The 20821-nt window shown below is 42.4% G+C and overlaps 1 long non-coding RNA gene and 1 pseudogene across 3 annotated transcripts in view; both read right to left on the minus strand.

The window, feature by feature from the left end:
• Positions 1-12418, minus strand: part of LOC136477603 (uncharacterized) — a 59706-nt gene extending 47288 nt beyond the window's left edge. Inside the window, exons 1-5 of one of the 3 annotated variants that reach the window (XR_010764052.1) lie at positions 12184-12418; positions 7755-11031; positions 7083-7678; positions 6775-7015; positions 6606-6691 (exon numbers count right to left, since the gene is read on the minus strand). This is a non-coding gene — a long non-coding RNA (uncharacterized lncRNA). Of the gene's footprint in view, positions 1-6605; positions 7016-7082; positions 11032-12183 lie in introns of all 3 variants that reach the window. The other 2 variants (XR_010764050.1, XR_010764051.1) reach the window with 2 other exon arrangements.
• Positions 12419-13652: 1234 nt separating this feature from the next.
• On the minus strand, positions 13653-15681 carry LOC136470223 (uncharacterized; annotated as a pseudogene).
• Positions 15682-20821: the final 5140 nt, after the last annotated feature.

Here is a 20821-nt window from a genome sequence, read left to right on the forward strand (position 1 = left end):
CCCACTCCTTTTTCTTATAAGAACGGGATTGGCTAACCACTCGGGGTGATACACTTCCTTGATGAATCCGTCCGCCAAAAGCTTGACAATCTCCTTGCCGATGGCCCTGCGCTTCTCCTCGTCGAAGCGACATAGGCGCTGCTTCACTGGCTTAGAGCCTAGACTAATCTTCAAGGCGTGCCCGGTGACTTCTCTCAGAACGCCTGGCATGTCCGAGGGTCTCCACGCAAAGTTGTCTCCATTGGCGCAGAGGAAGTTGATGACCGCGCTTTCCTATTTGGAGGAAAACGTGGTGCCGATGCGCACCACTTTGCCCTCAAGGCTGCTGGGGTCTATAAGGACCTCCTTAGCGCCCTCCATGGGCTCGAAAGACCTGGCTGACCATTTGGGGTCGAGTGCTTCTTCGACGATCTCCTCTCGGATGGCCGTGAGCTCTCTAGAGGCGACAATTGTCACGGCATGTTCGCAGCACTCGACATCGCACTCGTAGGCACGCTGGAAGGAGGTGCCGACGGTGATGACCCTGCGCGGACCCAGCATCTCCAACTTTAGATAGGTGTAGTTGGGGATGACCATGAACTTCATGTAGCATGGACGTCCTAGGATGGCGTGGTAGGTCCCGTGGAACCCGACCACCTCGAAGGTAAGGGTCTCTATCCTATAATTGGTTGGATTCCTAAAGGTGATGGGCAGATCGATCTGCCCAAGTGGCACGGCATACTTTCTAGGCATGATGCCATGGAAAAGGCACCCTAGTCGACCGGATGCGTGATCGGTTGATGCCCATGGCATCGAGCGTCTCAACATACATGATGTTGAGGCCACTGCCTCCATCCATCAGCACCTTGGTGAGCCACTTCATGTCGACGATCGAGTCGACCATGAGCGGGTATCTTTTTGACTATGGGACGCTTTCTGGGTGGGCAGTCTGATCAAAGGTGATGGTGGACTCCAACCATCAGAGGAAGGAAGGTGTGGCTTGCTCAGCCGTATAGACCTCGCGGCACGCAAGCTTCTAGCGGTGCTTTGAGTCATAGGCCACCGACCCCCTAAAGATCATGAGGTAGCCATCCGGCATTGAAAAGTCATCATCCTTCCCCTCGGCATCATCTTATTGGAGACACCAAACAGGAACCACTTCATTAGGGTGCAGTCTTTGTATAGGTGCTTGATGGGGAAGGTATGGTTTGGGCATGGCCCTTCGAGCAACTTCTCGAAGTGGTCTGGGGTACCCTCAGTGGGCTTTCGACCCCCTTTGTGGTTAGCAGCGGCCATGAGCGAGCCCTTGTGCCACTGCTTGTTCTTCTTATTGGGGTAGATGGAGGCGCCTTCGCTGGCATCCTTGTCCCGCTTTGCCTTGCCCTTGGGATGGTCAAAAATTACTCTGACCACCTTCTCGCCCAAGACGTGGCTAATGGCGATGTCGAGGAGCTCCTTAGGGGTTCGCTGGCCCTTGTGTCCCAGCTTGTGAACCAGGGACTCACAGGTGATCTCAGATAGTGTTGACACCAAAATTTGGTAATGTTATTGCCAATGAAAGACTACAGAAGAAAGCTGATAATTGGATGAGTATTGAGTTTAAAAGGCCAATTCAAGGAATGCATGCTAGCTAGATCATACTTATAGCGGGGACAAGCAAGCAAAATGGCTGAATTTGGATATGTGTCTAGACAAGATGGTTAAATTAAGATACGTGTCTGAATTAAGATACGTATACATGCAAGATGCATACCATATGTACCTTGCAATAATTGTCATATCTAGGCTCGGCCAGATGAGAGAAAGCAGACGATGCAAGGAGATGGGAAAAGAAAGGAGTCCGACTTAGATATTTGAGAAAGATAGTATTTTTATATTATCCGGTCGGGCTGCACAAGGAAATTTAAATGACATGCAAGGAAGAGGCAAGCAAATAAAAGAGACACGTACATATGGGGCTTGACGTGGATGCTAACTAAAGCAAAGGAGATATATATGCATATACGTGATCACCAGGCTTGCTTGTTTGGCTATTAGGAATATACGTATATTCATTAGCAAGGTAATATACTTCCAGGGCTTTGCCGGTTGAGCCGAACAAGAAAGGATGCGTCAGTCAAAGAGGTTTTATTGGCAAGGATTCTACACAAGGGAAAGCTAGAGTCCATGTATCTTAATATTTCCTTTTATTTAGATATTTCTTTTGAGACAAGACTTGTACATTATGAACAGTTAGGAGTCATTAGCCCAGGGGTATAAATATAAACCCCCGGCCATTGTAAAAAAGAACAATCAATCAAATACAAAGTCAATTACTTTTTTCAGCTCCGGCCACCCCTTAGGAGTAGGAGTAGAGTAGATCTCGGCGAGTTCTTTAGCGAGTACGGCTACGTCAATCCGGTTGACCCCCACTGCTTGTCTGTAAGTACCGTCATGGTTTATACCTCTGTTCATATGGCTGCATCGATCCAGTCGACCCCCACTGTGACTCTAGTATATGCTAGTTATCGATTCTTGTCTAATTCAAGTATGGCCTGTATGATTCTGCCTCACACCCCACTGCTTGAATTAGATCAAGGTCAAGTTATCGGCTCTACTTTAGTGTGGTAGTCTTTGGTAGATTCATTAAGTTACCGATATTGCTTATTGCTTTCATTGTTTATCTAATTACAGCAATATCACTCTGCCCGATTGAGATTGATCTGGATCGGCCTTATATCTTGTTCAACTCATCGTTTGCTAATCTAAAACTGATCTAATCTACATCTTAAGCGATGAGTTATGTTTTTTATCGGCTGTTTTGCGTCAATCTTAATCGTGCATAGCATGCGGTTAAGGCATGTCCGATCTTGAGTAGATCTATTAGTTAATGAAAACCGTTCCATGGCCCGTCATCACGGCCTGTGGGATTCTGCCTCTCACCCCACTGTTGGCACCGTGGAGTGGGGATCGTTAGTTAGTAGACCTGTTCCTAAGAAGGCATGACCTTAACTGTGCGCTATGCCTGAATCGGCTATTTAGCCGATATCGAATGCTTTCACGAACAGTTCAGATTACGAGATCATTGAAGTAGAGATAGGTTGAAAGATGTGTTAGCCCCATGATCTTGTTATGGTATTATGGCCTGTATGATTCTGCCTCATGCCCCACTGATATTAGTAATGAGTTAGGGTCGTCGAGCCTATTATTGTTTCTATGGCCTGCATGATTCTGCCTCATGCCCCACTGGTTATGGTAATAGATGAGATCTAACATGTTCATTAGATTTACCTTTATTAAATGGTTAAGAAGTGTTGAGTTGTTTCTTTAAATAAAAGGAGTTCGGTTACTTGTAATCATTGGCTCAATATAAACCAATCATCATTGATATCTTATTGCCATTGATCAATATTTTCTTAAACAACATTTATCTTGAATGATAACCGATCCTTCTTATACAACCCCACGAGCTTTAATCAATTCATTCTTGTGAACATGCTGGGATCAACTATTTAGTTGATTTCCTCTCATATCGGCTCTCAGAGCCGCACATTCGGGACTGTCTGGCAACACCAGCACATTCCACCCTTAATTACTGATAAGCTTTCTCTCCTTGTCAATTGCAGGGTCAAATTGACTGGCACGTCTTGGGAGGATTGCGTAGGATCGACCACCCTTGCGCTGAAACTAGGCGGATCTGCTCCATTGAGCGGACCCTTCCAGCTTGCTACGTGTGTCCTCGGCACGGAGGTGAAAATTCTATGTCGACAAACAGGAAGGCTCCTATAACGTCGGCGTCGGCAACGTCGAGCAGCTCATTGCACTGTTGGGAGAAGCGTCGGATGTACTCATGAAGAGTTTCCTCAGACTTCTATCGATAGTTTTTGAGATCCCACGGGTTCCCAGGATGCGCGTAGGTGCCCTGGAAGTTTCCCATGAAAATCTCCTTTAGGTCCGCCCAACTTTAAATCTAGTTGGACAGAAGGTGCACCAACCATGTTCGCGCCAAATCGGCCAGGAACAATGGGAGGTTGCAGATAATGAAATGGTCACTATCCGCTCCACCGGCTTGGCAAGCAAGCCGATAATCATCAAGCCATAGTCTGGGGTTCATTTTCTCGAAGTATTTCAGGATGTTGGTTGGCAGTCGATACTGTAGTGGGAACACAGCGTTGAGGATGTGTCGGCCGAAGGCCAGAGGTCCCATCAAGTTGGGGCATGGGCTCCGGTCCTCGCCGCTGTCATAGCGTCTGCCACAACGAGCGTGGTAGCCACGATTGGCTTCCTCTCTCTTGTCGCTTTGTCCACGCCAACGGGCATCTAGGGTGTTTCGTGCATCACGATTAAGGCCAAGACGCTCATGCACTAGGGCCACGGCATGCCCCCCGCCACCACGCGGTGCCTGGTAGACAGACACTTCTTGACATGTCTTCCCGAGGGTGCATGTTGACTAGCATCAAGCTCGCGTCACTGAGACAGCAAGCTCTCTGCCTGCTGCACCACAGTGCGCTCGAGAAGCGTGTGGATCTCACGATGGGCCCATCGATCCTCGGGTGTCATGGGCTTCGAGAGCCCTCAGAGCATGGCCATCATAGCAGTGATGTTCTGGCTTGCTCGGGCGAAGTGTGGGAGGGATCCATCGTCTTCAATGATTCTCCGGTTCACGTCATGGGCCTGGTGCGTGCACGCCCACCGTCTCTACGATGCTTGATCTCTTGCTCAAGCTTGGCGTGCTTCTGCTCTAGCTGGAGTCATGCATCCTCGAGCTCCTAGTATCGCGCCCTTAACTGTTTCGCCCGCATGCGAGGAAGGGCCCCTACATCTTCCTCGACCTCATCATCGAGGTCATTTGGTGGGGTTGCCCCTCCCTTGTGGACACTTTTGACGCGTCCCTCAGCGGTACCTACCATAAAACATTCTCACGAGGGGTGATGTCTCCCCCTGATAGAGTTAGAGTCAGAGAGCGACTCTAAATCTTCCATGAGAAGGTCGTGGAAAGATTCCACGATGTATTCGGTCATCCCCACGAACTCATCATTCATAGGGGATAGGTGCATGCGCTGCGCCACGGGGTGGCCAATGGTCCCTGTAGCATTGCGCAGACTGAACAGGAATGCTGCTGGGGCGCTCCGGATGAGGTATTCCATGGAGAGTGCTTCCCCTCCGATAAGCTATGTCATGGCATTGGCGAACGAGAAGGTGAGGCAGCGCAGATCCACCCGAGATGGTTAGGGTCCTAGGTAGGCATCGAGCTAGCGCTCTAGCCTCATGTAATCAAAGCTGAGAAGATGGTTGCTGCTGGAGGCATGGGCCTCCGACGCGTGAAGCTGCAGGTCCTCAAGCGCCTCGATGATCGTGTTGAGGCCGGTGGAGTGGAGAGGCTGGACGACAGTGGGGGCCTACACCAACTCTCCCTCCATCATGATGATGAAGTGTAGGTTCCCAAAGCTCATGTGTGCTCCTAGGACTCAGCTGACGTTGAGACTAGCCATCCGAGGCCTGATGTGGACGTCGAGACGTGTAAAAAGCCCCTACCTAGCGCGCCAACTGTCGGTGTTTTGAACCACCAGCTAGTAAATTTGTATCTGTGCATCTGGCCTAGATGGTGTGCTTAGAGGACACAAGGATTTATACTGGTTCAGGTGAAATGTCCCTACGTTCAGTCTGCTACTGCTCGTGTTACCAGCACTAGTTTGTAGTAGGGGTTACAAATGGGCGAGAGAGGGAGAAGGTCCCTAGTCTCTGGTGAAAGGATCGAAACGGAGTTGAATCTTGTTGAGCTCGTTCAGTTGTGTGCTCCCCTTCTCATGGGGCATCCTGCTTTCCCTTTTATAGGTGAAAGGGAAGGTGCAGGTTATAGGGAGAGAGAAAGAGAGGAAAGGGGAAAAGTGAGGGAGAAGTAGGCCTCCAAGGCCATCGCGTCCTTCTTTTTCTTTAGGTGGGTTTGGCCGATGCTGTAGATGGTGATGGGGATGGCTCCATGTCAGGCTCTTGTTCACCACTGGTGCCATGCCCCGACGTCATTAGCTAGTCATGGCATCCCATCCTGTCCTAGCAAATGATGTGGTGAACCGACGTGCCTGTCAGCGGCCGTACAGGGCTTAGGTAGCACAATGAGTATGCACCCATCACTGTTGGTAATGCGAACCCCCGAGCATGTCCTAACATGGCCACGGGTCATGTCAAGACATGCACGCTTTCCTCCTGGTATCAAAAGTTTGACCCTAGGGTCATACCCTTAGACCCATAGTGGTTGGAAGGGGTATGGGTCCTCATCGGGTGAGACGGAGCCTGTGCCCTCGGGGTCAGGTGGGATAGAGCCTGTGCCCTCAGGGTCAGGCGAGATGGCTCCCATACCCTTGGGGTCAGGTGACACGGAGCCCGTGTCCTCAGGGTTGGGCAACACGGGGCCTGTGCTCTTAGGGTCGGGCAAGACGGCTCCCGTATCCTTGGGGTCGGGTGACACGGGGCCCATGCCTAAGGGGTCTAGGGAGGCAGAAACTGTCCCTTCGGGGTTGGTTGAGACTGAAATACATCCTCGATTATCTAGGTGAGTTTGTCGTCTACGGTCCTTAGATCCCTTCATCGGGTATCCCTAATACCGATACCCGACACCGCACAAGTCAAAATAGCATGAAAACACTCACATCGAAGATCTTCAGTGATTTTCTCGATCTTCTCCTTTGTTTTCTCCTTTGCCTCCAGAATCTGGCCGAAGGCCTCCTAGGAAAGGCTGAGCTCCATCTCCAGTGTTGTGCATAATAGTCAGATGTCTCACAATGCTGAATACCACCAAAGCAAAATTTTGAGACCTACCTTTCTGCCGATCAGTGCTACGACTGAGTTGCTCGGCCATCGACTAGCTCTCCACCTCTATTTGTTGGCGCTCCTTCTCCAACGCCAGAACCTTCACCTCCAGGTCTTCCCTACGGTGGCGCTCTTGGAGCAGGCACACCTAGAGGTATTTTAGCGATGCTTGTAGACTCTTGTTCTCCTCCAGTACCAGAGCCATCTCCTCTAACTGCTACCGGCACTGCTCAGATACCTTCATCACATTCTGCAGCGGGCAAACGGATTAACAGACTATGCTATTTAAAGGACAAAGAAGATCTCTTCAGTCTTACCTCAATACGGCCCATCATCAATGTTAGATCAGCCCTCAGCTTCTTTGTCTCCGTGCTCGCCTCTACCTCCTCCAACATCTCACACTCTTTGCCACGCTGAATGACCGTGCGGAGGAGTTGGGGTGGCTGGGTGGGCTCCCGCACTATCTCTTCGATCTCCACGGCGCCCATTGACAAAGGTGCCCTCCTTGGCTATCGCCGTGCTCGGACAGAGCGTCCGAGCACCTCTCCCACCATTGACGCTACTGCAGACTATGCTTGTTCATTAACTGTGGGTGGACATTGCGCCCCACTGCTCGATGCATCCCCCGCAAGCTCCATACCTACTCCGGTAAGGCCACTCGACGTTGTCGCAGCATCCCACGCCTCCTCTACACTAGGATCACCCTTGTCATGCAATCCTTCGCCAGGTGAGGTCGGTCTAGTTGTTGAGGGCTTCTCCATAGTTGGGGCGGTTGGTTCCGCAACCATCGGTTGCTCCACGGTGGGGGCGACCAGATCTGCCCTAGCCTGTGCTTGCTTGTCATGGGGAGCTATCGGCTCCTCTGTGTGCCTTCCGTCATCAGCATCCGATGGATACATGACCTCCATCGACTCTGCACTACAACAAAAAAATCATCAAGAAGCATACCACCGTGTCGAAGGAATATGGCAAATAAATAAAGCACTTACAACTGGGACTCCTGCTACATAGCATGAAACTTGCATCCCTGCCTAGAAGCAGTCTACCCAGCAGCCGAACTGCCCAGCGCCTCTACTCCTGCCACCGGAGTCGCTCGCGTGGCCTCGGGGATCGCCGTGGTCGCCTGCGCTGCTTCCACTGGAGTCATCCACGTGGTCTCTAGGATTGCGGTAGCCATCTAGCCTATCATTGATAGCGCCACATGAGCTACTACTGCTGGTGCCACCCGCGTGCTATCAGGCATTGTTGCTGTAGCCCCCTGTGGCCATCGCCTCTCCTGCATCTCTACCCCAACCGGCGTAGATGGTGGGGGTGTCACGGCCCTCGATGAAGGAGGCACCGCTTGTTCATCGTCATTCGATGAGCTTGACATCACCACCTGCCATCTTCAAGGCTAGGTGGACACGCCAATGGTTACCAGCCTCTCTTCACGGCGAGACAATGCAGCTATTTTTTTCTTTTCAGGGACGACTCCACACCAGCTGGCCGCTTCCCCTGGAGCTTCTCATAGACATACGGCGTCCGCTCATTTTAATCTTCGCCATCAAGGTCGGTCGAGCTATCCCCACCAGCCTCCGGGCTAGATCGACACTGAGGATGGCTCGACCGGGCATCAACACCCCTTGGCTAGTCAGCTGATGGCACCACCGAGAAGTATACCGACCGATCCTACCCATGAATCTTCAAGAAAACAATGGAGTATATTGCAATTGCAACAAGATAAGGGATCAACCAAAACTAAAAAGAAGGCTCTTACCCGTGGTGGCAGGGTCCCTACACTGAAGGCCCTCTACTGATCGTTGATCTTACGACGCCCTACGAGGTTAAACAACACCCTAATTCGCCGTATGACTTCATCCCGATTAATCGGCTTGGGCACCTCACGAGTCCCATTAGTATCTCCCCGGAATTCATATCTGGGATGTGCTCTCTCCTTGTTGTGCTAGCATCACCAAAAAGTGAAGTTTGTCACCACTATGACCCCATCCACCCTTTTTCGGTCGATCAGTGCCAACAACTCCGTCACTTGCTCTACCCCATTGACACTAGGTCTCTCTGACCACTTGGTGCTGCTCACGGGAATCTGATCAATGTCGCATGCCACATAGTGTTCCCCTGTGGCATGTAGAACCATCACTGCGCCCAATACTTCACGTTTGTGTTCAATGGAGTGGCGATGTATTGGCCAACCATCCTATCCCAAAGCTACAAGTACGCGCTGCCTACGATCCTAGATCCAGACCCCCTCGGGCTTTCAAACAGAAAAAGTGGCGGAAGAGGTCGAAATGCAGAAGAATGCCAAGATAAGCCTCACAGAAATGGATGAAGATAGAGACATGAAGGATGGAATTCGAGCCCAGATTGCAAAGACTAATTTTGTAATAGTCAATCAATCCACGGAGAAACGGATGGATTGGAACGCCAAATCCGCAATAGAAATAATCTTCAAAAACTACTAATTCATCATCGCGAGGAGTCGAAAAGCTTTCACCACGAGCCGAAAGCCATCCCGCCGTCACCCTATCAGGTAGCACGCCATCCTCCACCAACCGATTGAGCGCCGCCTCGTTACTGATGGACCCCACCCATTCCTCGGCACGATTGAGCTCGCATGATGATCTACTCGAACTGCCGTGGTTTCTTTCGGGTGCCATCTAGCAGATCCGTCGCCTAGAGGAGGCGGCACGCTTGCGGTTGCTATAATGGCAGAGTAGTTGCCAGGCGAAGTGGTGTGGGAGCAAGGAAGAACCTGAAGTGGCAGAAAGAAAGTGGGGAATGTGCCTCGGGGTCGCGGCACTCTTATAACGGTTTGACCCCTGACCCTCTGCCTTCCAAGGGTTTTGGGAAACCACGCCCGCCGCGTCGCATTCTCTTCCGATGTCTCCGTATGCCACTGGGCCGCTGAGTGGGCCTGGTGGGTCGTCGCGTCAAACCGTGTTAAACGTGGGTTGGTATTCAATGATGAGTGTTGCTATGACATGATATTTTCTTTCTCTGACCCTACTACAAGATTTCTTCATAATCTTCCAGCAGGCTCGGGGACTACGTGTGTACACGTCATCTTGCGATGACCATATTTATTTCTACACTGGTTTCCAGCGACATTGAGGACTGGGCTAGCACCTAAAGACCATTACTTTGGACCCTGGCATCACGTGACTACTTCACCTACTGCTAGGCTCGGGGACTAAGTGGGCACACTTCACCTCAAGGAGAATATGCTTATTTTTCGACTTAATCTTCTACAGAATGGCTAAGTTCTTCTGCGCTAACTAAGTCAAGGACGCCATGCGACCAACTTCGACGTCTAGAACCTAAGTGGGCACACTTCACCCAAGGTGGAGACTTTGAAAATTTTTACTTGAGCTCCTTACATCCTTCTAACAAACCCTGGCTTCGAGTGTGCTCGGCTCTAGCAACCAGGCGAATAGCTCGAACGCATGCTTAGACAGCTCAGACGCATGCTCTAACAGCTCGGACGGCATGTTCAGCAGCTCGGATGCATGCTCAACAGCTCGAATAAGCTCAGGACGGTGTTGCTCAACAGATGCAAGGTGCTCGGGGACTAGCTGTGGGGGTATAACCTTCGATACCAGCAAAGCTATGCATGGACCGAGCCGCTAGGGGAGGCCTAGCCCACAAGACTGCGTATGGGCCACGCCACTGGTGGAGGCCCAGCCTACGAGACGACACCGTGTGAGGCATGACACAGGTCGGCGTGCCTCGCAAGACTGCGTGAAGATCTTCGATGATCTAGGAAACCTGCTCGGATATGTGAGATCCCGTAATATCTGTAACTTCTTATCTTGTAAAACCGATCAGGATAGAAACAACCGATCTGTAACCCTACCCCCGAGCTATATAAGGCGGGTAGGGACCCCGTTGTTTTTATCTGATCATACGTAATGCAATCCACAAAGACACAGGACGTAGGGTATTACGTCAAGCTGACGGCTCGAACCTATCTAATCGATGTCTCTCGCGTTCTGTGTCACCATCCGGCTCTCTCATGCGTATCTCCACTGATTCATCTACTACCGTAGGTATACCCCTGGATAGACTGCCAGACGTATTTCATCGACATTTACTCTTTAAAGAATTAGAATGATTTGTAATTTAGGATGGAGGGATTAGATTCAAAGAGCTCGACCATCTTCCACGGGTCACTGTTAACCTTTTCTTTTCTCCGGCGTCAGGCTTCTACGCTACCTTCAGTAGTCAGATGTTTTTTCACGAAACATCTGCTCATGGGCATGGTTCGCTTCGCTAAAAAAAAAGTCAAAATATTATTCCAATTAATTTATTATAAGAGAAAAATATTATTTTAACTGAAAAAAATAAGTTAAAAAATACGAATTATAAAAGAAGCTAACATGACCATAACAGCGAGGCCTTCGCGCTAGCGTCTCGCAGATTTTCAGCAACCTAGCCTAGCCGCCAACCAAGCTTTTCTCTGGTCTCGACATTTTCGTCGTCGAGTGTTTGGAGGATTTCTTGTTTTTCTATCATCTCTTTTGTACGTAGCTTTGTATAGCTGCTCCATCTTATCTTATATCATATATATATATATATATATATATATATAAAACGCTACTGGTTATTCAAACTCAAACTCAAGATTCTAATTTTAAATTCACAAGTTACTATTCACAGCACTATTCAAATTCAGATTCACTATTCAAATTTGCGGTTACTATTCAAATTCGGGATATGAACAGTACCCGAGCACTCACCGGGAGTGGCTCAACCACTTCACTATTCGAGGCAAGTGTCGCTTTCAATCCCAAATATTTTATGCACGCTGGATGAGCGAGCGCTCAATTAGTGAATATAAATATTGATATGTCGCTTTCGCGCATGAATATTTTATTGACTCTGGCTGAGCGAGCGAGTGATTAGCGAATATAAATATTGATATGTCGCTTTCGCGATTAGCTAATCTTGCTTAGTGAATATGCTTATGTGGATTATTTCTAAGGATCTTCTGTAGGCTGGCGAGACCAAAAGTTATGCCGGTCGTGCGTACTATGCTTGTGACAGTCCTACTCGGTACTCACCGTATGCATCACTAACTTGCTTCAGAACTAGACTAACCCGGTCTACTCCCTTGCTATCCCCAGCCACTAACACAAAGGACTCAGGCTCTATCGTCTCTCCAGGCAGTTCCACCCAAGGGGAACACTTCTCTGCGCACACAGGGTTCTCTACAAACGCCACTACCAGGGCTAACACGAGAACAACACACGCAGAGGTTTCTCCTCTAGGGTCCCTAGCATAGAGACATCGCCCCATATGAACGGACTTAAAGGAAGGCAGGGATTCAAACAGGAAAGCTTAATTCATTTCCACAGAGCAAGCTTACATACGGCTTTCCCTTTCGGGAAACCCCAAGCACTTAGCACAAACCTTAGGGATTACCTTACAAGCGCAGGATGATCACGGGGACCTCCTTTATTCTCTAATTTACAAAGTGGAGTGATACAACGGTAGTGGGTGATTACTACTAATGGTGGATTGATTCTCAGAGAGCTTCTGAGATCATATGTTCATGGTGTATGTGTGTGGGTGTGGAGTTGGTGGAGTGGATAAGAGTGTGTGTCTTCGGTGTCTGAGCTTTCTTCGATGGTGGTCTGGCGTTTCGATAATGAATGAATGCGCCCGGCGTCTCCCTTTATAGTACTGAGGGAGCGTCCTTCCTTCTTATCGTCTGAAGGAGCGAGCCTTATCTTCTGACGTTCCTTCGAGGCTAAGTCTTCAATTATTTAATTGAGGAGCCTTCGTGATTAAGGAAGCATCTGACGTCTTCAATTATCTCTTTGTACTGTTGCCTGGACAGCTGGACAGAGAATGATTGTCCTGGCTACAGTAGTGTGTCACAGTAGTGTGACTGTATCCTTCTGGATATTCTTTGGTATGGTCTTCCACGCCCGAATGATTGATGTTGCAAACATCAAATCAAGGATAGGCATGCGGTATTATCTCCATGGCATGTATCTCTTCCCCCGGACAAATTGTTGATAATCCTTATCAACATAAGGAGTATATTTCTTGTATGAATATATTGATATTGAACTGAGTCTATATTGACTCTTTAATATTTTCTTCGTTGTCCACTTCTTTAGGTTGCCATATTTCATACCAGGACAACAATTCACGATATTCTTTTTGTAATTGGCATTCTTTGCCATAACTTGGCTTTATTAGTCTGCCAACTTCTCTTTGTATTATGCTATATCTTCCATAGTATTCTCTCAAGAATACTTTTATTATTTTATTTTGGTACATCATATAATATTCGGGAGCAAATTTGGTATTCCCTTCTAATTCTTTTGCTTCACTGAAAATTCTCCAATTATCATGATTCGTGTCTTTTATGAACAACTCTTCATAATTTTGCCATGAGTCTGAATTCCATGTAGTAGGAAATTTGTATGATCCCTTTGTAATATATATATCATGGCATGCTGGTCTTATTGGCTGTGTAAACTTTGGTGGATTAGAACAAAACTTAATTTTGTATCTTCCTTGAATACATGCTAATTTCTTACAAGCTTCTTTGATAGCTATTCCAAAGTCTGATTGGAGTGTTTCTTCAAGTGTACCATATATATCATGAACTAATCCATGATCAATAATAGTCTGTAGAGATATATCATCTCCAATATTTCTTTGTATACTTCTGAAATATTTTAAATTTATATCAGCCTTCAATATTAAGAATCTTTGATGAGGCTTAACAATTAATTTATCATCAAGATGAAGTAAAGGAAAAGTATTTGCATTTACAATTATTCCTAGATGTCTTTCTTTACCTTGGTATAATTTCATAAAGTATTTTTGTATATCATGAAAGGTTTTGTACTGCCTTTCAGCATATTTCTTCCAAATTAGATCTATAATATCATGAGTAAAGTTTGACAAAGTTTGTTCAGTTTTAAAACTTAATCGAGGAATGAGGAATTCTTGTGGAATATTGGTTAAATATTTGTTTCTTTTTTCCTCTAGAATTACTTCTTTTTCTGATTTCACTTTATTTTCATCATAAAGTATTTTTGCTTCAGAGTCTTTTTTCATCTCACTTTGCTGTCTTAGACATGACATACATGCTTATCTTAGACATAGTCTACATGTTGCTCTTTCTGCTGGATCTTGATAATATATGCAAAATACACATTTTATATTAGAATCATCTTTATTATGATCCCAATTGTGTTCACAGTTTATTTGATCCATCATTTCTATCTTTAATCCTGCTAACTCATCAATTAAGTCTAACTCTTCATCACTTGATTCTTTTTCTTCATCATATTCTATTTCATCTGTCTCTATAATTGAATATATTGATTCATCGTCCATTATATCATCATCACAGACTAAGATATTTTCATTCACACTATCTATTATTTGAACCTTTTCTTGTTCTTCTTGCTTATTGGAATACCTTTTCTTATCTTTGTTAGGACATGTTTTGCTTAAGTGATCTGGTGAGTTACAGATAAAGCATCTACATGAACTATCATAATTTTTTCTAGGATTATATCTTCTTACATTCCTTTTGTGGAGGAATGGAGCTCTATTGTCTAATCTTCTAAGGAAATAACGTCTCTTTGTCTTTACATTTCCTTTCTTATAATTCTTAGGATATTTCTTATTTCTAGATCTCTCTTCTCCATATGTCAATGGTATTTGGACTATTTTATTGCAAAAATTATAGTCTGATTGCTTCATTGATCTTTGGGCTTGTATATTCGTGCATATTTTTCTTAACTGGTTGAAAACGAATGTTATAGCCTAAGAGATATTATATTCTTTACCAATAGTTTCCTTTTTATATTCTTCTAATATCATAGAACCTAAAGGCTCTGGTAATTTATTAAAATATTTTTCTACTATACCTTGGTTATAGCCTTGCTTGGCAGTAGTAGCATTATACAAATAGTGTTGAGAAAATTCTTTTATTCCTTTCCAGCTTGTCAGTGACAATTTTTCTATTTCTTTTAATCTTTCATTCTGTAAAACAGTAAATCCTAATTCAGGATCTTCACCTATTACAATGCTTGATATAATATTTGCAAAATTATATGGATTACTACCAGCCATTTTTAATTGGGCATAATGGTTAGGGAAAGCTTCTACCCATTGTTCCCATAAAACTTTGACTGATTCACCTAAAAATGTTTCTAAATATGTAATCATATCTTCTACTCTATTTCCAATATTATGCTGATTTTGTATATACTTTTGGACTATCAATCCTTTCCATATGCTAATTATATTTGACCAATCTATAGGATCATGTGCTGCTAAATTTAGTATAGCACCATCACTTTTATAATTCTGGAATTGCACTTTCTTTTCAAATTCTCTTCTCTTTGAACCCATATGCTTATATTATCCAGGTATATATCTATATGCAGGTTCCTCTTTTTCTGGAGGCCAAGTTCCTGGTTGTCTAGTTGGTCTCTCACTTTCTCCTTCTATCTTTATTTCAGGACCTCATCTTCTTTTTGATGTACTTGGATCTATTTCCATTGCTTCTATGGCATTATTTTTAGGCAACTCTTTATTTTCTAAGGGGTTTATGAGAGTTATTGAGTTATTACTGCATATCTCAATTGTATCTTCATCCTCTTCTTCATAGCTTTCTAGTAAGAGCTTATTATTAATTTTCCATTGCTCATCTTCGCTTATATCATTATCTTCTATGTCATTTATCTTATCCTTGCTATGTTCTAATTCTTTTTGGACTTCCCTTACCCTGTTATCTATTTGTTTTGACACAAAGTCATTTTTCTTTATTGGAATGCTGAATTTCTTAGCATTTAATTCTCTATCTTTCTTGATATTTTCAAGTCTACATATTTCTCGTCTAAAGTAGAGTTCCCTTTCCCTTATAGCAGCCCATTTGCATATCATAGAGGTTTTATATTCATCATGAATTTTGCTTAGCTTTTGCTTATAATGTTTTATTTCATTATCTATATCTAATTTTTCCATAAATTCACATATGCTATGCCTTCTATTTTCTTCTACTTTTGACTCTGAACTGGATGCTTCTAAATCATCTAAACTTTGTTCTTTATAGTCTACAAACCTAATACTAGTCAACCCTCTATTATTTTCATAGCTTATGTAATCTTTAGGTTGTTTTAAAATTTTTGGTTCTATTAAAGAGCTTATATTCCATTCTTCTCCTGCTCTTTCTTCAGAACTTATTTTAAGAGGACTCATAAATTTTATCCCTTTAGATTGCATACTTTCTACAACATTATTCACATTTACCTTATATCTGGTTCCACTTCTGTTGGTTAATCTTCCTATAAATTCTATACTTACTAATAAATTTGTTCCTTTAAATTCTTCATATCCTTTAGTTTGAAATCCGAATGCCATCTTATCTATAAATTCTTTAACTGGCATTATTAAGTCTGGAGCTATATATGTTATCAACATATTTTCATTCATATCACCTTCTAAAAATCCTAATGCTGCTTTATTTATTGAGTCCCATCTTTTATCTAATAAAGTTATTAGAACCTTGGTTCCTAATTTTTTCCTTGTCATTTCTTTAATTCCAATAATATACATTCCCTGATGTATATATTTATACCCTGAATATTTTAAAGCATTCTCAAATTGTTTACTAACAATTCTTAGCAGAACTGGTTCTGTCAATACACTTAATTCTACTTCTCTAGATATTCTATATAATCCATTTTTATTTTCAAACCATCCCATTTGATATATTTGTTGAGGCCTAATTTTCCTCAAAGTATCTTTCTGATATATTTCGAGATCTCTTTCTAAGTCTATCACTTCTTCTAAGGTTTCAATATCCTCACATCCTCCTTTTAGTTTATCTTTAAAACTTAGAGGTCTTATGTCTTTATTTACTAGCTGGAGTGACTTGTCTCTTCTAGACAGGCTCTCAGATACTTCCATCTTTCTGAATTTAAAGATCTAGTGGACTCAACTATTCCTGCTGATGATAACACAATTTCTTTGTTATGCTCAACAATATTATTATCAGTCTTCTTATATAGGAAAGTTATATCCTTTTTAATATAATCACTATTCTGGCTAATTTTACCTAGAGAAACTTTACTTTCTTCTAAAATTTGTAAAGCTAAATCTAATTTATTATTAGTAGCTGAATATTGCTCTTCAAGGTGCTTATGTTCCTTTTGCAACTTATCAAATTTTAGTTCTAGGTCGTCTTGTCTCTTTCCCCAAGATATGTAAAAGTTATGTATCAAATCAACTATTAAATTTATCTGTCCGTGAGAGGTATGCCAAGTATGTTCTTCAGAACTATTTAGTCTACACCTTATATTTATATTCTCTTTAGTAGTGACTGTCTTTTCTGTATTCACTTCTAAATTTAATTAATGTAACTTTTCAATCTTCAACAGCTTATATTAAATCCCTTAAATTCAAAATATAATAACCAGGCTCTGATAAGAATTGTTAGTGACCACCATCGAAGAAAGCTCAGACACCGAAGACACACACTCTCATCCACCACCCACTCCACCAACTCCACACCTACACACATACACCATGAACATATGATCTCAGAAGCTCTCTGAGAATCAATCCACCATTAGTAGTAATCACCCACTACCGTTGTATCACTCCACTTTGTAAATTAGAGAATAAAGGAGGTCCTCGTGATCATCCTGCGCTTGTAAGGTAATCCCTAAGGTTTGTGCTAAGTGCTTGGGGTTTCCCGAAAGGGAAAGCCGTATGTAAGCTTGCTCTGTGGAAATGAATTAAGCTTTTCCGTTTGAATCCCTGTCTTCCTTTAAGCTCGTTCATATGGGCGATGTCTCTATGCTAGGGACCCTAGAGGAGAAACCTCTGCGTGTGTTGTTCTTATGTTAGCCCTGGTAGCGGCGTTTGTAGAGAACCCCGTGTGCGCAGAGAAGTGTTCCCCTTAGGTGGAACTGCCTGGGGAGACGATAGAGCCTGAGTCCTGTGTGTTCGTGGCTGGGGATAGCAAGGGAGTAGACCGGGATAGTCTAGTTCTGAAGCAAGTTAGTGATGTATACGGTGAGTATCGAGTAGGACTGTCACAAGCATAGTACGCACGACCGGCTGAACTTTTGGTCTCGCCAGCCTGCAGAAGATCCTTAGAAATAATCCGCATAAGCATATTCACTAAGCAAGATTAGCTAATCGCGAAAGCGACATATCAATATTTATATTCGCTAATCACTCGCTCGCTCAGCCAGAGTCAATAAAATATTCACGCGCGAAAGCGACATATCAATATTTATATTCACTAATTGAGCGCTCGCTCATCCAGCGTGCATAAAATATTTGGGATTGAAAGCGACACTTGCCTCGAATAGTGAAGTGGTTGAGCCACTCCCGGTGAGTGCTCGGGTACTGTTCATATCCCGAATTTAAATAGTAACCGCGAATTTGAATAGTGAATCTGAATTTGAATAGTGCTGTGAATAGTAACTTGTGAATTTAAAATTAGAATCTTGAGTTTGAGTTTGAATAACCAGTAGCGTTTTGTATTGGTATCAGAGCATGGTTATTATATTTTGAATTTAAGGGATTTACTTATATTGTCAAGTTTGTCAGTACAACCTTAGTCAAATACTTTACTAATAATGGAAGATTTAGACAATCAGATTCAATATTATGAGAAAAAATTAAGTAAGATTCATGATGAATATAAAACCTCTATGACATGCAAATGGTCTGCCATAAGAGAAAAAGAATTATTCTTTAGACGAGAAATATGTAGGCTTGATAATATCAAGAAAGAGATAGAATTAAAGAATAAATATTTTACAACACCTGTTGTGATAAAGAAACAGGAAGATGAGTTAAAAATTAAAGACAAAGAGACTCATAAAGTTAAAGAAGTTGTGCAGACAAATAATATTGAATACATTACCAGTGAAGATGAGCAATGGGAGATTAATAATAAGTTTCTATTAGAAAGTTATGAAGAAGAAGAAAATAATGCAGAAAGTTACCAAGATTTTATAGACTCTTTAGATGTTGAAGAGTTACTCAATCTTGATAATGCTATAGAAGGGTTAGATATAATATCTGAAGATATTAATAGTTCAAAAGAAACAAAAATAGAATTAATGAATCAAGAAGACTATGAACATGATTGGATAAAAGGAAGAGGTGATTATAATATAAAGTGTACTTTTTGTATATTCTACCCTAGTCAAGAAAATAGACTTACATGTATTAAATGTCTAAAGCAAGTATGTGCTTCATGTCTAAGAACCAATAACCAAAAATGGAGACAAGAAGTAGAACTAGAATCAGAGGATAAATTATTAGCAAGTAGAGTCAGAAATTTAGAGAATAGAATAAATAGCTTAGAAGCAGAATTAGAAGAGTTAAAGAGTAAAATAGAACTCAATGAAGCTAATAAGATAGAAGATAATTATAAAGGTATTACTGAGTTAAAAGATCAAGCAATGGTAAATAAAAATAATAATAAAGCGTTACAACTAAAAGAAGCTATAATAAACTATGGTAGCAAATACATAGTAAGATTACCATTTAAAGAAATTATAGGAATAAGAATACCTGTAAAAGTAAAATTAACGCCTAATATCTCTTATAAAATATTAGCGCTAGTAGACACCGGTTGTACAAAAAATATTATACATGATAAATATTTTGTAAAGTGTCCAGAAATAGTTCATACAATAGATCAAGATAAAGCAGAAATATCTACTGATATGTCTGGGATAAAAAAGGTTCATAATCAACTAGCTTATGATGTGGAAGTACAAATAAATAACACAAAATATATAATGGATGAAATTACAATAAGAGATCTATCTATGATACATGATGATATGATATTAGGATTAAGATTTTTACAGTTCTCTTTACAAACAACTATCATACATGAGCAAGGAATAACATTTATTCCTTATCAAGACAATATTCCATATATAACAGAAGTAAGAAAGACTATAAATTCTAATCCTGGAAAGTCCAATTTAGAACTCCAAGGATCTGATAAAAATGTCACTGATAATTATATAGATGAAGAGCTAGGTGAATTTATAGAAGAATTTCATATAGCAAACTCATGCATAGAATGTATCAGTTTGCAATCATTAGCACCAAATTGGTATAGAGACATAAAATCTAAAAAGGATATAGATAAAATTGTGACAAGATTGGAAGATATTCAGATAATAGGAGAAATACCAATGAAGCATTGGGACAAGAATGGTATATTATGTAAAATTAACATAATAAATCCTGACCATATAATTAAGACAAGTCCTATAGAAGCAACACCTAAAGATATAGAAGAATTTAAAATGCATATTGAAGAATTACTAAAATTAGGAGCTATAAGAGATAGCCGAAGTCCTCATAGATCAGCTTCATTTATAGTTAGAAATCATGCTGAAATAGCCAGAGGAAAGTCAAGAATGGTTATTAATTATAAAAGACTAAATGATAATACCATAGATGATGCTTATAATATTCCAAATAAGCAAGAATGGATAAATAGAATACAAGGTAGTAAATATTTTTCAAAATTTGATTTAAAAGCTGGGTTTTGGCAAGTAAAAATGGCAGAAGAATCAATAGAATGGACTGCTTTCACATGCCCTCAAGGTCATTTTGAATGGTTAGTAATGCCCTTAGGATTAAAAAATGCCCCTGCTTTATTTCAAAGAAAAATGCAAAATATTTTTAATGAAAATCAAGAATTCATATTGGTTTATATTGATGACTTATTAGTTTTCTCAAAATCTTATAAAGAACATATAGCTCATCTGGAAACCTTCTTTAGAAAGGTAGAACAACATGGGTTAATATTGTCTAAAAGGAAAATGAAGATATGTAAGGAAAAGATAAACTTTTTAGGTCATGAAATAGAAGAGGGAAAAATCTATTTACAAGATCATATTGCAAAGAAAATCTTAGAATTTCCAGATGTCATGAATGATAAGAAAACCCTGCAGCAATTCTTAGGAATAGTCAATTATGCTAGAAATTATATTAAAAATTTAGCTAAGTTAGCTGGTCCATTGTATGCAAAATT

This window comes from Miscanthus floridulus, chromosome 8, assembly GCF_019320115.1.
Source record: "Miscanthus floridulus cultivar M001 chromosome 8, ASM1932011v1, whole genome shotgun sequence".
Lineage (NCBI taxonomy): Eukaryota > Viridiplantae > Streptophyta > Magnoliopsida > Poales > Poaceae > Miscanthus > Miscanthus floridulus.